We start from the raw sequence: 20,726 nt of genomic DNA on the forward strand, positions 1-20,726 counted from the left end.
TTTTGAGACATTATGGGAGGTAAGTAAGACTATATGGAAATAGATGAATGATGTTTCAGTTTAAAGGAAATCAGCCAACTTATTTCCATGTATAAAATGCTTGGTCCTTCTTATTGACTTGAAAAATATTTATTTAACTCTTCCTGTGTGCCAGACATGTTGCAAGGCAATCCACTGAGAATAGTGAGCAAAACAAATATGATTTGTGTTCTTGTGTGTCTTATAGTGGGGTAAGAGAATAAAGAGATGAAGTTTAAAAGAAAAATACATAATTGCAAATAGCAAAGGTGTGCCATAAGATAAACAGTGATGTTCTGAAAACCCCAAGTTCACAGGTTTGTTTAGGAGAGCATAGGACCTGCTCTCTGAAGCTGGAGGAACTAAAAAAGGGCACACTAAATGGGACCTGCCGAGTGAGAGAAGGAGTAGAAAAACTGAGGTTGGAGAGAGATAAGGAAGCCAGGTCACGTGGGAATTTTCAGGCCAAAGTGAGAATTTCACTTTAATTCCAAGTTCAGAAGGAAACCACGGAAGGAACTGAAACCAGGAAATGACACGGTTCAATGTATCAGCTTAAAAGAGCATTCTGGTTAATACGTAGAAGATGCCTCGTTTTCTTTTTTTCTAGTTTTGAAAGTAAAGAGAGTAGAAAAGCAATCTTTTTTTCTTTGCAATTGTTAAATGAGCATGTTTGGCTGTGGAATTCAGAAAAGACAGAGAGTGATAGAAAAAGCTTTAGGAACATTCCACCTTTCATTATAGTCAACTCTGTTTACATTCCACTGAAAGAAGATACACAGTATTTATGACCAGAAGGATTATTGGCATTCATTCTGAAGTCTTGTATAGAATAATAATAACATAATCATATATGGTGTTGATTATATTTCAGATAATTTTCTAAGTGGTTCAAACATATTGACTCGTTTATTCCTTTAACAACACTATGCAATAAATTCAGCTATTCTCCATGGAATAAAGAAAATGATACACAGAGATTAATAGTTTGCCTAAAGTCTGTGCTAAATAATGATAATTTGAGCCCAGAAAATCAGGCTCCAGAGTCCATGCCCCAAGCCAATGTGTTGTGCTGCCTCTCTGGTGTCTTTATATGATTCATGATAAATAACACTTTTGCCTTTATTTTTTCCTTTTCTACATGACTGATGTCATCTGAAAGAGTTTCATTCTCTAGACGGCTTTAATCTGGAAGTCCTTGTATCACAGACTTATAAGTATAATGATAAGAATGTTTAATACCAGCTTTTGGCCACACTATTGTATGAATCTTGGACGAGCATGAGTCACCACTGCAATCACATTATCAAATAAAATTATATTGTCTTGCCTGGCATTCTTACTCTACTCACATTTTTAAGCCATTTGAACCCTACTCAGCACCCCACTCCAGTACTCTTGCCTAGAAAATCCCATGGACAGAGGAGCCTGGTAGGCTGCAGTCCACGGGGTCGCTAAGAGTCGAACATGACTGAGCGACTTCACTTTCACCTTTCACTTTCATGCATTGGAGAAGGAAATGGCAACCCACTCCAGTGTTCTTGCCTGGAGAATCCCAGGGACGGGGGAGACTGCTGGGCTGCCATCTATGTGGTCACACAGAGTCGGACACGACTGAAGCGACTTAGCAGCAGTAGCAGCAGCAGCAGCATATCCAATTTCTACCTTATTTTAAGCAACAGAAGGTGCAGAAGTCAGAGGTCAGTGATGAAACATTACACTGTGTTAACACATTCATCCCGGTATGACTGACAGATGACCCAAATTTACAGATTTTGCTTTTTATCTTTTTGTTCATCACCTATCTGCTGAGTGTGATTGGGAACCTGACAATCATCACCCTCACCTTTATAGATTCTCGCCTTAAAATACCTATGTATTTTTTTCTCCGGAATTTCTTCATTCTAGAAGTCTCTTTTACCACTGTCTGTATTCCCAGATACCTGTATACCCTTGCCTCTGGGGACAATACAGTTACCTATAATCTTTGTGCCACTCAATTCTTTTTTCTTATTGTCCTGGGTGTGACTGAGTTTTTCCTCCTGACGGCCATGTCCTATGACTGCTACGTGGCCATCTGCAAACCCCTGCATTACATGACCATCATGAACAACATGGTCTGCAACAAGTTCCTCATTGGCTGTTACATGATTGCTCTAATCATCATCATCCCACCATTTGGCATGGGCTTTGAGCTGAGTTTTGTGACTCTAATATCACTTTGGGAGGGAGGAGCCAAGATGGCAGAGGAGTAGGACGGGGAGAACACTTTCTCCCCCACAAATTCATTAAAAGAGCATTAAAATGTCGAGTAAATTCCACAAAACAACTTCTGAATGCCGGCAGAGGACATCAGGCACCCAGAAAAGCAATCCAACTCTTCGAAAGGAGGTAGGAAAAAATATAAAAGACAAAAAAAGAGACAAAAGAGGGAGGGACGGAGTTCCGTCCAGGGAAGGGAGTCTTAAAAAGAGAGAAGTTTCCAAACACCAGGAAACCCTCTCACTGCCGAATCTGTGCCGAGCTTTGGAAGCACAGAGGGCAACATAACAGGGAGAAAAAATAAATAAACAATTAAAACTCGCAGATTGCGAGCCCTACGGTAACTCCCCCAGTGGAGAAGCAGCGCAGATGCCTGCACACGCCATTAGCAAGCGGGGGCTGGGCAGGGAGGCGCGGCGTGGGCTGCATCACTTAGAGTAAGAATCTGGCGTGAATACCCTGAGCGCTATCTGAGCGAAATAATTTGGGCTAGCAAACCAGACTGTGGGATATCTACCACGCGAAAAGCCAGCCCTAACCTAAGACACCGCCAGGCCTGCGCACGGAACCAAGGACTGAACAGAGATAGCTGCAGACCTTCCCCCTCCGGTGACAGGCAGCCAGAGCCGGAAGGGGGCAATCGCAGCCCTAGAGAGACATTATCTATAAAACTGTAAGCAGGCTTCTTTGCTAACTAAAACTTCTTGGGGGTCTGGACGGTCAACATCTGCCTGAGAAGGTGCGCCGGTTTTACACCCAGATAACTGAGTGGCGGGGAGGCGATAAGTCACAGCATTGGCGCTTGCCAAATACCTCATCACCTGAGCTGCTCGGACCTGGGAAGAGCACAAAACGCAGGCCCAACCGAGTCTGCGCCTCTGAGGACTACCCGAGTGCCTGAACCTGAGCGGCTTGGACCTAAGAAGTGCAGGCAGCCCAGGGCCGGCCTCGGATTGTTCCCGGCAGAACAACCTAGAGCCCGAGTAGTGTGGGCAGGGAGGCTACATGCGCCGTGAGCGGGGGCAGACCCAGTGTGGCTGAGGCACTGCGAGCGCACACCAGTGTTATTTGTTTGCAGCATCCCTCCCTCCCTCCCCACAGCGCGACTGAACAAGTGAGCCTAAAAAAAAAAAAAGTGTCCTCCCCCGTCCCCTTTGTGTCAGGGCGGAAACCAGACACGGAAGAGACCAGCAAACAGAAGAAGCTGTAACAGAGGGAAACGACTTGGAAGCTACAGGCAATAGATTAAAACCCTGTGGTTACTACGGACTACATAGGAAGGGGCCTATAGATCTTGAAAAATATAAGTCAGACCAAGGAACTAGCCAAAAATGAACTGAACCCACAATACTCACAACAAAACCAGAGAAAGACCTAGATATATTTTTACTATTTTTACAATCATTCTTTCTTTCTTTTTTTTTAATTTTCTTTTTAATTTTAAGTCCTCTATTGTTCCTTTAATTGTCACTTTTATAACCTATTACTTGGCCAAAAAAAAGACCCTATTTTTTTTCTTCTTCAGCAAACTTCATATATATATATATTTTATAATTTTTTGACCTTGTTTTTTTTTTCTTCTTTTCTTTAACATTGTATTTTTGAAATTCCAAACTCTACTCTAGATTTTTAATTTTAGCTTTTTGGTATATGTTATCAATTTTGTACCTATAGTTTTTTTTATAATTTCTGTGACTTTTTTTTTCTCTGTTTCTTTCTCTTCTTCTTTTATATAACATTGTATATCTGAAATTCCAAACTCTACTCTAGATTTTTTTTTAATTTTATTTTATTTTTAGACTTTACATAACAATTCCATTCACCATTACTCTAGATTTTTAATTTATGTTTTTTGGTATTTGATATCAATTTTGTACCTGAATTTTCTTTATAATTTTTGCGACATTGTTTGTTTTTGTTTGTTTGTTTTCTCTCTTTATTTTTCTTCTTCTTTTTTTTTAACATTGTATTTTTGAAATTCCAAACTCTACTCTAGAATTTTAATTTTTGCTTTTTGGTATTAGTTATCAATTTTGTACCTGTAGTTTCTTTATAATTTTTGCAACCTTGTTTGTTTTTATTTGTTTGTTATTTCTCTCTTTTCCTTCTTCTTTTCTTTAACATCGTATTTTTGAAATTCCAAGCTCTACTCCAGATTTTTAATTTTTGCTTTTATGTATTTGTTACCAATTTTGTACCTTTAAGAACCCAATCTTCAGGACCCATTTTTCACTAGGGAGGGAGATTACTGGCTTGACTACTCTCTCTCCCCTTGGACTCTCCTTTTTCTCCAGCAGGTCGCCTGTGTCTCCTCCCTAACCCCTCTCTACTCTACCCAACTCTGTGAATTTCTGTGTGTTCCAGATGGTGGAGAACACTTAGGGAACTGATTAGTGGCTGGATCTGTCACCCTCCTTTTCATTCCTCCCTTTTATCCTTCTGGCCACCTCTGTCTCCTTCCTCCTTCTTCTCTTCTCTGTATAACTCTGTGAACATCACTGAGCGGTCCAGTTGTGGAGTGCACATAAGGAAGTGACAACTGGCTAGCCCACTCTCTCCACTATTGATTCCACCTCATCTCATTTGGGTCACCTCTAACTCCCTCCTCCCTCTTCCCTTCTCCATGTGACGCTGTGAATCTCTCTGAGTGACCCTCACAGTAGAGAAACTTTTCATCTTTAACGTAGATGTTTTATCAATGGTGCTGTATAGAAGGAGAAGCTTTGAAACTACTGTAAAAATAAGACCGATAACTGGAAGCAGGAGGCTTAAGTCCAAACCCTGACTCCAGGGAACTCCTGACTCCAAGGAACATTAATTGACAGGAGCTCATCAAACACCTCCATACATACACTGAAACCAAGCACCACACAAGGGCCAACAAGTTCCAGGGCAAGACATACCAAGCAAATTCTCCAGCAACAAAGGAACACAGGTCTGAGCTCCAAGATACAGGCTGCACAAAGCCACCCCAAAACCATAAACATCTCATAACTCATTACTGGACATTTCATTGCACTCCAGAGAGAAGAAATACAGCTCCACCCACCAGAACACCAACACAAGCTTTCCTAACCAGAAAACCTTGACAAGCCACCTGTACAAACCCACACACAGCGAGGAAACGCCACAATAAAGAGAACTCCACAAACTGCCAGAATACAGAAAGGACACCCCAAACTCAGCAATTCAAACAAGATGAAGAGACAGAGGAATAGCCAGCAGATAAAGGAACAGGATAAATGCCCACCAAACCAAACAAAAGAGGAAGAGATAGGGAATCTACCTGATAAAGAATTCCGAATAATGATAGTGAAATTGATCCAAAATCTTGAAATTAAAATGGAATCACAGATAAATAGCCTGGAAACAAGGATTGAGAAGATGCAAGAAAGGTTTAACAAGGACCTAGAAGAAATAAAGGAGAGTCAATACATAATGAATAATGCAATAAATGAAATTAAAAACACTCTGGAGGCAACAAATAGTAGAATAACAGAGGCAGAAGATAGGATTAGTGAATTAGAAGATAGAATGGTAGAAATAAATGAATCAGAGAGGATAAAAGAAAAACGAATTAAAAGAAATGAGGACAATCTCAGAGACCTCCAGGACAATATTAAACGCTACAACATTCGAATCATAGGGGTCCCAGAAGAAGACAAAAAGAAAGACCATGAGAAAATACTTGAGGAGATAATACTTGAAAACTTCCCTAAAATGGGGAAGGAAATAATCACCCAAGTCCAAGAAACCCAGAGAGTCCCAAACAGGATAAACCCAAGGCGGAACACCCCAAGACACATATTAATCAAATTAACAAAAATCAAACACAAAGAACAAATATTAAAAGCAGCAAGGGAAAAACAACAAATAGCACACAAGGGAATTCCCATAAGGATAACAGCTGATCTTTCAATAGAAACTCTTCAAGCAAGGAGCGAATGGCAAGACATACTTAAAATGGTGAAAGAAAATAACCTACAGCCCAGATTATTGTACCCAGCAAGGATCTCATTCAAGTATGAAGGAGAAATCAAAAGCTTTTCAGACAAGCAAAAGCTGAGAGAATTCTGCACCACCAAACCAGCTCTCCAACAAATACTAAAGGATATTCTCTAGACAGGAAACACAAAAACGGAGTATAAATTCGAACCCAAAACAATAAAGTAAACGGCAACGGGATCATACTTATCAGTAATTACCTTAAACGTAAATGGGTTGAATGCCCCAACCAAAAGACAAAGACTGGCTGAATGGATACAAAAACAAGACCCCTACATATGTTGTCTACAAGAGACCCACCTCAAAACAGGGGACACATACAGACTGAAAGTGAAGGGCTGGAAAAAGATTTTCCATGCAAATAGGGACCAAAAGAAAGCAGGAGTAGCAATACTCATGTCAGATAAAATAGACTTTAAAACAAAGGCTGTGAAAAGAGACAAAAAAGGTCACTACATAATGATCAAAGGATCAATCCAAGAAGACGATATAACAATTATAAATATATATGCACCCAACACGGGAGCACTGCAGTATGTAAGACAAATGCTAACAAGTATGAAAGGAGAAATTAACAATAACACAGTAATAGTGGGAGACTTTAATACCCCACTCACACCTATGGATAGATCAACTAAACAGAAAATTAACAAGGAAACACAAACTTTAAATGATACAATAGACCAGTTAGACCTAATTGAAATCTATAGGACATTTCATCCCAAAACAATGAATTTCACCTTTTTCTCAAGTGCACATGGAACCTTCTCCAGGATAGATCACATCCTGGGCCATAAAGCTAGCCTTGGTAAATTCAAAAAAATAGAAATCATTCCAAGCATCTTTTCTGACCACAATGCAGTAAGATTAGATCTCAATTACAGGGGAAAAACTATTAAAAATGCCAACATATGGAGGCTGAACAACACGCTGCTGAATAACCAACAAATCACAGAAGAAATCAAAATTTGCATAGAAACGAATGAAAATGAACACACAACAACCCAAAACCTGTGGGACATGGTAAAAGCAGTCCTCAGGGGAAAGTTCATAGCAATACAGGCATACATCAAGAAACAAGAAAAAAGTCAAATAAATAACCTAACTCTACACCTAAAGCAACTAGAAAAGGAAGAAATGAAGAACCCCAAGGTTAGTAGAAGGAAAGAAATCTTAAAAATTAGAGCAGAAATAAATGCAAAAGAAACAAAAGAGACCATAGCAAAAATCAACAAAACCAAAAGCTGGTTCTTTAAAAGGATAAATAAAATTGACAAACCATTAGCCAGGCTCATCAAGAAACAAAGGGAGAAAAATCAAATCAATAAAATTAGAAATGAAAATGGAGAGATCACAACAGACAACACAGAAATACAAAGGATCATAAGAGACTACTATCAACAATTATATGCCAATAAAATGGACAACGTGGAAGAAATGGACAAATTCTTAGAAAAGTACAACTTTCCAAAACTCGACCAGGAAGAAATAGAAAATCTTAACAGGCCCATCACAAGCACGGAAATTGAAACTGTAATCAAAAATCTTCCAGCAAACAAAAGCCCAGGTCCAGACGGCTTCACAGCTGAATTCTACCAAAAATTTAGAGAAGAGCTGACACCTATCCTGCTCAAACTCTTCCAGAAAATTGCAGAGGATGGTAAACTTCCAAACTCATTCTATGAGGCCACCATCACCCTAATACCAAAACCTGACAAAGATCCCACAAAAAAAGAAAACTACAGGCCAATATCACTGATGAACATAGATGCAAAAATCCTTAACAAAATTCTAGCAATCAGAATCCAACAACACATTAAAAAGATCATACACCATGACCAAGTGGGCTTTATCCCAGGGATGCAAGGATTCTTCAATATCTGCAAATCAATCAATGTAATACACCACATTAACAAATTGAAAAATAAAAGCCATATGATTATCTCAATAGATGCAGAGAAAGCCTTTGACAAAATTCAACAACCATTTATGATAAAAACTCTCCAGAAAGCAGGAATAGAAGGAACATACCTCAACATAATAAAAGCTATATATGACAAACCCACAGCAAACATTATCCTCAATGGTGAAAAATTGAAAGCATTTCCTCTAAAGTCAGGAACAAGACAAGGCTGCCCACTTTCACCATTACTATTCAACATAGTTTTGGAAGTTTAGGCCACAGCAATCAGAGCAGAAAAAGAAATAAAAGGAATCCAAATTGGAAAAGAAGAAGTAAAGCTCTCACTGTTTGCAGATGACATGATCCTCTACATAGAAAACCCTAAAGACTCCACCAGAAAATTACTAGAACTAATCAATGACTATAGTAAAGTTGCAGGATATAAGATCAACACACAGAAATCCCTTGCATTCCTATACACTAATAATGAGAAAACAGAAAGAGAAATTAAGGAAACAATACCATTCACCATTGCAACGGAAAGAATAAAATACATAGGAATATATCTACCTAAAGAAACTAAAGACCTATATATAGAAAACTATAAAACACTGGTGAAAGAAATCAAAGATGACACTAGCAGATGGAGAAATATACCATGTTCATGGACTGGAAGAATCAATATAGTGAAAATGAGTATACTACCCAAAGCAATTTATAGATTCAATGCAATCCCTATCAAGCTACCAACAGCATTCTTCACAGAGCTAGAACAAATAATTTCACAATTTGTATGGAAATACAAAAAACTTCGAATAGCCAAAGCGATCTTGAGAAAGAAGAATGGAACTGGAGGAATCAACCTACCTGACTTCAGGCTCTACTACAAAGCCACAGTTATCAAGACAGTATGGTACTGGCACAAAGACAGAAATATAGATCAATGGAACAAAATAGAAAGCCCAGAGATAAATCCACGCACATATGGACATCTTATCTTTGACAAAGGAGGCAAGAATATACAATGGATTAAAGACAATCTCTGTAACAAGTGGTGCTGGGAAATCTGGTCAACCACTTGTAAAAGAATGAAACTAGAACACTGTCTAACACCATACACAAAAATAAACTCAAAATGGATTAAAGATCTCAACGTAAGACCAGAAACTATAAAACTCCTAGAGGAGAACATAGGCAAAATACTCTCTGACATACATCACAGCAGGATCCTCTATGACCCACCTCCCTGAATATTGGAAATAAAAACAAAAATAAACAAATGGGACCTAATTAACCTTAAAAGCTTCTGCACATCAAAGGAAATTATTAGCAAGATGCAAAGACAGCCTTCAGAATGGGAGAAAATAATAGCAAATGAAGCAACTGACAAACAACTAATCTCAAAAATATACAAGCAACTCCTACAGCTCAACTCCAGAAAAATAAATGACCCAATCAAAAAATGGGCCAAAGAACTAAATAGACATTTCTCCAAAGAAGACATACAGATGGCTAACAAACACATGAAAAGATGCTCAACATCACTCATTATCCGAGAAATGCAAATCAAAACCACTATGAGGTACCATTTCATGCCAGTCAGAATGGCTGCGATCCAAAAGTCTACAAGCAATAAATGCTGGAGAGGGTGTGGAGAAAAGGGAACCCTCTTACACTGTTGGTGGGAATGCAAACTAGTACAGCCACTGTGGAGAACAGTGTGGAGATTCCTTAAAAAACTGGAAATAGAACTGCCTTATGATCCAGCAATCCCACTGCTGGGCATACACACTGAGGAAACCAGAATTGAAAGAGACACGTGTACCCCAATGTTCATCGCAGCACTGTTTATAATAGCCAGGACATGGAAGCAACCTAGATGTCCATCAGCAGATGAATGGATCAGAAAGCTGTGGTACATATACACAATGGAGTATTACTCAGCCATTAAAAAGAATACATTTGAATCAGTTCTAATGAGGTGGATGAAACTGGAGCCTATTATACAGAGTGAAGTAAGCCAGAAAGAAAAACACCAATACGGTATACTAACGCATATATATGGAATTTAGAAAGATGGTAACAATAACCCTGTGTACGAGACAGCAAAAGAGACACTGATGTATGGAACAGTCTTATGGACTCTGTGGGAGAGGGAGAGGGTGGGAAGATTTGGGAGAATGGCATTGAAACATGTAAAATATCATGTATGAAACGAGTTGCCAGTCCAGGTTCAATGCACGATACTGGATGCTTGGGGCTAGTGCACTGGGACGACACAGAGGGATGGTATAGGGAGGGAGGAGGGAGGAGGGTTCAGGATGGGGGACACATGTATACCTGTGGTGGATGCATTTTGATATTTGGCAAAACTAATACAATTATGTAAAGTTTAAAAATAAAATTAAAAAAATTTTTAATAAAAAAAATTAAAATAAAAAATAAAATAAAATTTTAAAAAATAATAATAATATCACTTTGGCTGTGATGCTCCTCCTATCTTGATGATTACTTGCTCAGACTCAGAGTTCCTAGAGTGATTCTTCTTGGTCCTGACTGTGTTAAGACTCATTTTCACCTTGGTGCGTGTAATCATGTCCTATACATACATCATCAGGACCATTCTCAAATTCCTTCTGCCCAGCAAAGGAAAAAGGCTTTTTCTACATGTTCTTCCCATATAATTGTGGTTTCTATCACTTATGGAAGCTGCATTTTCATCTACATCAAACCACGTGCAAAAGAAGCGGTTGCTATGAATAAGGTGGTGTCAGTGCTAACAACTTCAATTGCCCCGTAATGAATCCTTTCATTTATACTCTGATGAACAAGCAAGTGGTACAAGCTTTCAAAGATATGATCAAAAGGGTTGCATGTATTTCAAAGAACTAAGATTAGTGTAAAACAACTTTCTATAATTTTAACAATTTTATTGAGATGTAATTTAACTATTATAAAATTCACAAGTTTTCATTGTACCATTGAATACACTCAAGTAAGTTAACAGAGCTGTCCAATCACCACTATAATCCATTCTAGAACATTTCCATCACCCCAAATATTTTTCTGATGACCATCGGCAGTCAGGCACAGCTTTCATCCCCTCACCTCCAGTACGAACACTGATCTCTTTTCCTTCTCTATAAATTTGCTTTTTCTGGACATTTCATACAAATGGAAACATATATGTATTTGTGTCTAACTTCTTTTATTGGGCATAATGTTTTTGAGGTTCATTCATGTTGTAGCAGTTATTAGAAGCTTACTCCATTTTATAGCAAATAGTATTCCATCACATGGATATATTACATTCATTTTTTCCTTCACCAGTTGAACATTTGGGTTGTTTCCATGTCATTGTGACACATATGTTTTCATTCTTTGTACCTAAAATGGAGTTGTTGAGTTGTATGGTACCTATAGAGCTGTTTTCTAAATCTGTACCATGTTAGTCTCACCAGCAATGTGTAAAGGATCCAGTTTCATGACATATTCACCAATACTTGAATTTTGACTCTTTTTTTATTATGGCCATTCTCATGAGTGTGTGATGACACCTGATTATGGGTTTAATTGGTATTTCCCTAATGATGAATATATCGATATTGAGCATCTTTTCCTGTGTTTATCATCTGTTTGTATATCTTCTTTGGTGAAATTTCTATTCAAATAATTCGCCCATTTTTAATTGGGTTGCTTGTCTTTTTTTTGTAAATTTTTGATTGCACTACATGGCATGCATGGTTCTTAGTTTCCCACCAGATATTGAACCCGTGCCCCCTGCATGAGAAACCTGAAGTTTTAACAACTGGACTGATAAGGAAGTTCCAGGTTGCTTGTCTTCTTACTGAGTTGTAAGAACTCTTTGTATATTTTGATCCAAGTCCTTTATCAAATATTTGATATTTGAAAATCAAATATTTTCTCCCAATTTGTGGTATGTGAATAAATCTGTGAAGTAATATTCATTTAAAGTCATTCTTTTCAGCATTGCTTGTAATAGCAAAAGGCATTAAGTGCAATGTTTTTCAATAGAAGGCTGATCTATTCAACAGAAGTTCCATTCTGTAGAATACCTTACATCTATTTAAAAAATAAAGTTAGCTTTTTGTATATTGACATAGAAAATTTTCCATTATGCTATATATTTAAAGTAAGAAAGATGCAAAACAGTGCATACATCCTTTCTGTTTAGAAAAAGATGAAAACTTATCATCTAATTATACATATGCCTAAAAATTCATTAAAACAATGGAAAAATAGTGAAAATATATGGATAGGTAACCAAGTATATAAGGATAAGATGATGAAAATGAGCTTTAACTGAGTATCTTTTTATACATTCTGCTTTTACAAAGCTTTAAAAACTCATATAATAAATATGAGTATACATCATGTAAATATATAAAAGTACTATATACAAATACAATTTATACAATATATTCCATCAAAAATGAACTTATATATACTATATAAAATACATTTATATTTCATTAATATTAAAATCTTATATTTACATTTTATTCACATCTGTATTTAATTCATATTTATCATTCATGCAAGTTCATTCATAATTCATACAATTTAAAATATAAGCTTATATTGAATGCATATATCATAACACTGAATGCCAATATGACACATTTAAGCATGTATCATGCTCTGAAAGTGTTAACTTGAGGCATTTTTTTTTAAGAAATATTTCTGTTTATTTGAAATTTAAATCTTTTTTTTTTAATTTTATTTTATTTTTAAACTTTACATAACTGTATTAGTTTTGCCAAATATCAAAATGAATCTGCCACAGGTATACATGTGTTCCCCATCCTGAACCCTCCTCCCTCCTCCCTCCCCATTCCATCCCTCTGGGTCGTCCCAGTGCACCAGCCCCAAGCATCCAGTATCGTGCATCAAACCTGGACTGGCAACTCATTTCATACATGATATTTTACATGTTTCAATGCCATTCTCCCAAATCTTCCCACCCTCTCCCTCTCCCACAGAGTCCATAAGACTGTTCTATACATCAGTGTCTCTTTTGCTGTCTCGTACACAGGGTTATTGTTACCATCTTTCTAAATTCCATATATAATGTCACTGGAGATCCTGTATCAGCAGCCAGATTTGAGGGGTGTTTTTAAAGTTAAATGCACATATTTGGAAAAGATGACCAAAGTTAAATTTTCAACTTTAATGGAATTTTTTAAAACTCTAAGTAAATATATTAAAATATAAAGATAAGATATAAAGATAGGATCAGAAATTAATGAAATGAAAAACAAAGATACAGCACGAGGGAAATTAATAAAGTGCTCTCCCAAAAAACAGAACTAATAAGCTTTTCATGTTCTGGTAAAATTGATAAACAAATAATAAGGAGGATATAGATAATATTAAAAATGGAGAGACTTTGATAGCTACAACTTAGATAGCAAAGATAAAAATGCCATAAAAATATTATATCAGTAAATGTAAATCTTAGTAAAATGAACTACTTCTTTTTAAAATGACCTGAAAAAATAAAAAGCCTAAATGGTACTATAAAATTTAAGGAAATTAATCAATAGTTTTGGTTTTTCCAGTTGTCATGTATGGATATGAGAGTTGGACCATAAAGAAGGCTGAGCACCAAAGAGTTGATGCTTTTGAACTATGATGTTGGAGAAGATTCTTGAGAGTCCCTTGGACTGCAAGGAGATCCAACCAGTCAACCCTAAAGGAAATCAATCCTGAATATTCATTGGAAGGACTGAGGCTGAAGCTGAAACTCCAATACTTTGGCCACCTGATGCAAAAAACTGACACACTGGAAAAGACCCTGATGCTGGGCAAGATTGAAGGCAGGAGGAGAAAGGGATGACGGAGGATGAGATGGTTGGATGGCATCACCAACTCAATGGGCATGAGTTTGAGCATGCTCTGGGAGTTGGTGATAGATAGGGAAGCCAGGCGTGCTGCAGTCGATGGGGTCCCAAAGAGTCAGACACAACTGAGCAACTGAACTGACTGAATTTGGTTGTTGTTCAGTTGCTAAGTCGTGTCCAACTCTTTTTGACCCCATGGACGGCAGGATGACAGGCTCCCCTGTCCTTCACCATCTCCCAGAGCTTGCTCAAATTCATGTCCATTGGATCCAATTTACTAGATATTTTTAAAATTGATAAAATTCAAAATTCATTCTTGATTAATTCTTAGTGAGTTATGAATGGAAGTGAATTGTGGAGTGTCCGAGTAGACCTGAAATCGTTAGTTTTGCTCTTTCCTACCCATGTTACTTACAAAAAAATAAAACCATCTGATAGTGAGGTATATTGTTTTACTTTAAATCATGAGTGTACAATCTCCTAAGTACTTATAATAACAAGTCATGTAATTGGGCAGAACACACATGAGATGAATGGGTGCCCAAAATCAAGGGAAGAGCTAATTCTCCCACAATAGAAGAAGGTGTGGTTTCACCAAGAGCAGCAACTTTGCATTCCTGAGAGCTTCTTCCCTGAACTCAGCAGAATTCCTTAAACAATGAAAAAAATGGTGAAAAGAAACCACACTTATGATTCATCAACAACAAACACTTACTGTTTTGCACCTGACCTATTTCTGATTCTATTGTTGCATCTTCCTTTCTCCAAGGACACAGTCCCAATTGAGAACAGTATTTTTTCCACCCAAAGTTAATTACACTATAGGGTAATTAGTGACTTTTGAACCTATGATCCCAAGGCATTGTATTGTTTCAGATGATCCCTGCTAACCTGTTGGGGACCAGATATAACTTATACCATTCTTGTTAATATGTAATTTGCAGAGAGTGCTCTCTTTCTGTGCAGAGGTCAAGATATCAGTTTCCCAAACCAAAAAGAGCTTCTCACCAACGACAAGAGTCTTTAATTCTTTTAACTATACAGAACATATGAGCATTCTTCCTAGAATTAAGTCAGAAAATATCCTTCATTTGGTATCCTTATAAGACTATAGAAGATAAAAGGACATCTGAGAAAAATCCCTGGGAAACTGTGGGCAATGGGACCCTAAGAGATCTCTGCTCACTCACACACTTGCCAGTGAGTGCAAGTGTGTGAGTGCGTGAAACATATTGTAGGACACACAATCAGCTAACAAAGGCTTCTCAGCTCTGAGTCACCCTAAGGATCTTTGTGGTTAAATTGCACAGAAGCCATGAGCAGCTATCTGAAAGGTGAGTATGATTTACTTGGTTCAAAGTTACAAGACAGAAAGCTTTGACCTAGGTGTTTCAAAACCCAGGTCCAGAAGAATTAAGAACAGTGTTTCACAATAGAAATCAATAGTTATATCCAATGTTATTCTATTCTCTGACAAGTGACATTTGAATTCTGATAAGACTTTAGAAAGGTGTCCTCTGGAAAAATTTGAAGGCTAGGACAGTACATTTTTAGGGGAAGAATATAGTCTCCCAAGTGTGAAACCCTAAGACTTCCTTTTCTCTTAATCCAGAAAAAATGTCTCCCTAATGTATCTATTTTGCTCAAAAGCTTGAACGTCTACCATTAGAGATAATTCCCTGTATTTAATGAGCAGTACCACAAAATATACTTGAGAGGGTAAAACATTGTGCTATTAATAAGTGTGTGTTAGTCACTCAGTCGTGTCTGACTCTTTGTGACCCCCTGGACTGTAGCTTGACAAGCTCCTCTGTCCATGGAATTCTCCAGGAAAAAATTCTGGCTGCTACTGCTGCTAAGTCGCTTCAGTCATGTCTGACTCTATGCGACCCCATAGACGGCAGCCCACCAGGCTCCCCCGTCCCTGGGATTCTCCAGGCAAGAACACTGGAGTGGGTTGCCAGGAGTAGGTTGCAATTTCCTCCTCCAGTTCAGTTCAGTTCAGCCCATCTCAGTTGCTCAGTCGTGTCCGACTCTTTGTGACCCCATGAATCGCAGCACACCAGGCCTCCCTGTCCATTACCAGCTCCCGGAGTTCACCCAAACTCATGTGCATCAAGTCAGTGATGCCATCCAACCATCTCATCCTCTTGTCTTCCCCTTCTCCTCCTGCCCCCAATCCCTCCCATCATCAGAGTCTTTTTCAAATAGTGAAGAGTCAACTCTTCGCATGAGGTGGCCAAAGTATTGGAGTTTCAGCCTCAGCATCAGTCCTTCCAATGAACACCCAGAACTGGTCTCCTTTAGGATGGACTGGTTGGATCTCCGTGCAGTCCAAGGGACTCTCAAGAGTCTTCTCCAACACCATAGTTCAAAAGCATCAATTCTTCAGTGCTCAGCTTTCTTCACAGTCCAACTCTCACATCCATACATGACCACTGGAAAAACCATAGCCTTGACTAGACGGACCTTTGTTGGAAAGTAATATCTCTGCTTTTTAATATGATATCTAGATTGGTCATAACTTTCCTTCCAAGGAGTAAGCAAGCATCTCTTAATATCATGGCTGCAATCACCGTCTGCACAGGGGCTATTAATAAGATGCCACAATACATCAATGAACTTTTGTATGTTATTCTGCATGAGTCTATGCAATATGTTTCAGGTGAGACTAAGGTAATAACAGATATTTGCAAGGAGAGAAGTTAGAATATTGTGAGTTCACAGGGCTTATCCCAGGTTGAGGAGAGCTTGGTGGACACCATATGTGGGCACTGGGAATCTAGATCAGAAGACAAGGAAGGATAACAGGAATGCTACTCAACTTTCACATCTGGTCGGGTGTGGTCACTCCCTGAGTGGTTCCACAATACCTGAGAAAGAAGCAGTTAATTGACCAACCATTTATTACACACCCAAATCAGACCCCTGTCCATCAATGCAAGACAGTGGACTCTGAAGTGAGATCTGAGCACATATTGGAAATGGATGCTGCACCCCCAGTGGGAAGGGAAAAGCCACATTTCCCTAGTCTCAGGGGAAACTCGCCTGAAGATCATTATGGGAAATAGGTGGAAACATCCAAGAGAAAACATTCATGTTCTAAACTAATTGAGCTCTCCTGGGAAGATCTTGTTCCATCCCAGTGATGAGAGAAACCAGAGGCCCTAGAGACAGTGACTGCAAATGGGAAACTCTGTTTGCTACAAATGTGTGTATTAGTTGCTCACTCTGTCTGATTCTTTGTGACCCATTGGACTGTGTAGACCACCAGGCTCCTCTGTCCATAGGATTTCCAAGGCAAGAATACTGGAGTGGGTTGCCATTTCCTTTTCCAGGGTATCTTCTTGACCCAGGGATCTTCCTGACCCAGGAATCGAACCAGCATCTCCTGTATGGCAAGCAGATTCTTTTATGTCCGAGCCACCAGGAAAACCCTACAAATGTAATGAATTATTACTGTAGAAGACCAACTATCATTCTACTATAACCCTTAACTCAGAAATAAATACACCCTGGGCATTGATTTATTTCATTCCCTGAAACTTACCTGACAGCATCACAGAGAAGACGTTGGTCATTTTCTGTTTCTCAAAAGATGAAGAGGAGAAATAAATCAGTCTAATAAAGAGTTGAGAAGACAGTGTTTTACAGTGGTTATGAGCTGGGTCATATAGACAGATGGTTAATATTCCTGCTTTACCGCATCCTAAGTCATTGACCTTGGGCACAATTCTAAATATTTCTGGACCATGATTTCCTCAATTGTAAGATGAGGATTAAATTACAACCAGCCTCAGAGAGCTGCTTTGAGAATTAAATGATGTACTCTAAATGTTTAACATAATTATTGACATTTAGTACCTGCCTTATAAATATTACCTTCCTTGAAGAAGTTTGTGAATTAAATTGAATAAAATGAAAAGGGGATTCTCTACACTGATATCTCCATTAAAAGCCAATTCTTATCCCAGGAATTTCCTCATGACAAATTTATTCTTCAATTAAAAACATAAATATGCCTGAAGTGAGTAACATAAATATGGTTACCAGTTTATAAAACCCTAGGTGAATTATTTCCTCCTACAGCACTGATGGTAAGTGTTCCCTGAAGTAATATAGAGACTGAGGAATCAGCTAGAATGGACCGAGTACCCTTGGAAGATTAAAACACACACACAATAGAAGTGGCAAGCTTCCTAAGGGGTGAGTGGAAATCAGGGAAACCAAAAAAAACCCTGAAATTCTCTCATAATTTTGGCACAGTGCAAAAAAAGCATAGAAATCAGATTTAGAAAACTGAGATTCTTCCTTAGACTTTGCTCCTAGTGAGCCTGGTGACTGCTGACCCTCTGATTTCTATCTTTACAATGAGAGGGTTGGCTAAAATAATTATTAAGGTGATTTGTATCTCAATTTATGTAGCTCTCTTAAGTCCTTGACCATTTCATTTACTGTAACCTGGCATCCATTTGACTAAGGTTTTGTTTTTTTGTTGTTGTTTTTTTCTCTCTCTCTTGTTCCTTTGCAATAGTTCAAAGAGAAAGAGATAAGGCAACATGTAGAGTCCATAAAAGAGATTTCTTATAAATGAGTGGGGGGAATTTCTGGGGAGTTCTCAAGTACAATGAAATGAAACAAGAGGACCTTAGGACAAGGAGAGAATATGAAAGCTGCAGTTACTGAGAGGAAGTGAATATCCCAAGGAACAATGCTTGAATTAAAAGACTTGGGCAGGAAATTACATTAGAAAGTATTAACAGTATAGATCATGAATGTTCGAGATTCAGAGAGAATAAGTCACATGTTACATTGTATATAGTTGAATTACTTCCATGTAAACAGACTTATCAACGAATATTACATTTGTGGAAATTAAGAGGACCTTATAATTTTGTATTTAATCTCAAAGATAGCAGAAAACTTAAAATATGTATACAGAATACAGTAAGAGGTGAGAGGTAAATCTAGGGATAAAGTGGGGAAAAGTATGAGACAGTATGTGAACACAGGGAGAGGCAGTAGGTCCTGGAAGAAGAAATAGAGTGAATAGAATGTATTTGATATCTGTTCTATGCCAGGCAGGATGCTAAAAGCCTGGAAGAATTTGTGTATTTAATCTTTATACTAACCCTTGAAAAACATACAATTATTATTTTCTTGTCACAGACCAAGAAACAGAGCCCATTACTGAACTTTCCAAAGTTTCATGACCATGTGTGAACCCAAGTATCAAGCCCTGGTATCTATTTTATTCCAGAACTTCCACTCTTAACCCCACCTCTTTTTTTTTTAAGTTTCTCTGGGTCTTCATTGCTGTGGGTGGGCTTTCTCTAGTTGCACTGAGCGGAGGTTATTCTCTAGTTGTGGTGTGTGGGTTTCTCGTTGTGGTGGCTTCTCTTGGTTGTGGAGCATGGGCTGTAGAGCCTATGGGCTTCAGCAGTTGTGCCTTGCAGGCTCTAGAGTGCAGGCTCAGTAGTTGTGGTGCATGGGCTCAGTTGCCCTGCAGCATGTGGGATCTTAGTTCCTGAACCAGGGTTTGAACCCATATCCCCATATCTTGGCCACCAGGGAAGTCCCATATCCTCCTGCTGGACCACCAGGGAAGTCCCATCCCTACATCTTAGAATTAACCCAGATGGGCTCTCTCAGAGGAGACCTAGGACTGGGTGACAATTCTCCTCGGCCAAGTTCCTTCTGAGAAAATGAGGCAAAGAGATGAACAAAGTGAAAACCTTGCCTCCAGGCCACCTCCTTCCCTCTGCAATCCCTCCTTCAAGACACCACTGTTAACCCCAAGTAGCTTTAAAAGATTAATTCTTATTAGACCTTAGGTACAGATGATGTAGTTTAGTGTAATCATGGGAGATGATGACTAAAATTGATCATTTATCTTTCTGATTTCTAGAATTGCCTCAATACACTGAGATCCTTAAGTGAAGATTAAAACCTAAAATATAAATGAATGATATAACTTTTCAGTTACACTTTAAACAAAACTAGTCAATCAATTATAGAGGACAAAATGCCCGGCCTCATTCACTCAGTAAACTTGTATTGCATATCTGCTATGTGCCAGGAAAAAAATCTAGCCCTGGGTTTACAGTGGTTTACAAAATAAATCCATCTGTGTTCTCATGGAACTTGCTATCAAGAAGAGGATGAAAGTAAAAGGTAAATGGATAATAAAAGAAATAAACAGAGAGTGTGCTCACGACATTGGAGGTAGAAACAATACAGACAGGATCCTCAGAGATGCATCTTTGAGAGGATTATGTTTAAGCTGGCACCTGAAAAATAAGATCCAGTCACACGAGAATGCAAACAGAGCATTTCTAGAAGAGAGAAAACTGCAAAAGGTCGGGGATGGAAAAGAATTTGGCATCTTCAAGGAACAGAAGACCCAAACAGCTAAGCTAGAGACAAATTAGGAGCATTTCACAGCAATGAGATCATGAAACATCTTATAAACCAGAGTAAGGAGTCTGACTTTTATTCCAAGGGTTCTGGAACTCCAGTGAGTGATTGTAAACAGAGAAATGGATCTTATGTAAGGTTTTGAAAATTACTCTGATTCTATCTTTCGAATAGACTTATGAGCGTACTTCTGTGTGGTTTAAAAGGGAAGAGAGCAGAGAGATGTGAGGCACCTTAGAGGAGAATGTGGATTATCA

At 38.3% G+C, this 20,726-nt stretch overlaps 1 pseudogene; it reads left to right on the forward strand.

Moving 5' to 3' along the window:
* The first annotated feature begins 1,725 nt into the window (after positions 1-1,725).
* LOC129647559 (olfactory receptor 6C2-like) lies at positions 1,726-11,080 on the forward strand (annotated as a pseudogene).
* The last annotated feature ends 9,646 nt before the right edge of the window (positions 11,081-20,726 follow it).

This window comes from Bubalus kerabau, chromosome 1 (genome assembly GCF_029407905.1).
Source record: "Bubalus kerabau isolate K-KA32 ecotype Philippines breed swamp buffalo chromosome 1, PCC_UOA_SB_1v2, whole genome shotgun sequence".
NCBI lineage: Eukaryota > Metazoa > Chordata > Mammalia > Artiodactyla > Bovidae > Bubalus > Bubalus kerabau.